The sequence below is a fragment of the Rhagoletis pomonella genome, unplaced genomic scaffold (genome assembly GCF_013731165.1).
Source record: "Rhagoletis pomonella isolate Grant_MI unplaced genomic scaffold, Rhpom_1.0 Rhpom_scaffold_00002, whole genome shotgun sequence".
Lineage (NCBI taxonomy): Eukaryota > Metazoa > Arthropoda > Insecta > Diptera > Tephritidae > Rhagoletis > Rhagoletis pomonella.
Window position 1 is genome coordinate 114,937,361 of NW_023458556.1, and position 1,010 is coordinate 114,938,370.

Below are 1,010 nucleotides of genomic sequence, written 5' to 3' on the forward strand. Positions count from 1 at the left end.
TGAAGCGACGAGATGCAATTATTTATGTCGCGTTGCAGTTTCTTGATAGAGCTACCGCATTCACTCTCAACTGCGTTTAAATAAAACAATACCTTTAACTGAGCGTTGACGAGGATACGTTTATTTTCGTACCTGTCACAAAGATTTTTCCAGGCTGCACCAAAGCAATCGTTGGTTAATGGGGATCTCTGCACTATTTCCTTAGCCTCCCCTTGAGTCTTTTGCCGGAGGTGATACAGCTTCTCAACTGGGGTAAGGCGCTTATTGAGAATATATATAGCCGTAAACATATCCCTAAACGATGGACACGAAAGATAATCTCCTTTAAAAATGTCTGTGTCACAAGGAGGGAGATGAATATTAAGCTCGCGACCTGACTTGTATTCGCTTTCTTTTTCAGTATTTGCGAGTTGCTCTGAAAGATCAGCCATTGCTGCTTGGCACCGCAAAAAACTGAAGTAGGTGCCTTTATACTTCTTTTTAACCGATGTCAGGTCTTTGGTTTCGAGCTCTTTTGATGCGCAAAGCTCCTCATAAGACCCCTTTACCTTTTCCCACAGAGCCTTTAATTCATCCTTTTGGAAAGCTAAGGAGTGCTTTGTGTGCTCTGATGGCTGCATGGTATTGTAGTCAGATTCGAATTCTGCTACTGAATCTGCCTGACGAATAAAGGTATCCATTTTTGACAACCAAAGACCACTCAATTGGACGCAAGAAAAGAAATTTGTCTGTAGTAATAGAAATCGCCGATTTGTAGGAAAATATTGGCACTAACCACTTAGCCCGAAATAAGCCTAGTTCTTATGAGAACAACAAAGGATAACTTGTATATTTAAATAACGATTTATTTATTTTGCAGCCAAGCAAGACTGTCGAATACGTAATTGCGTATGGATATGTGCGTATATACAAAAAATGTGCAATTCACTCGCCACCCAACTTAACCGAAAAATGTGATATACGTGTGTAAATAATTGAAATTCACAATATGTAATTTATTTAAAATTTCC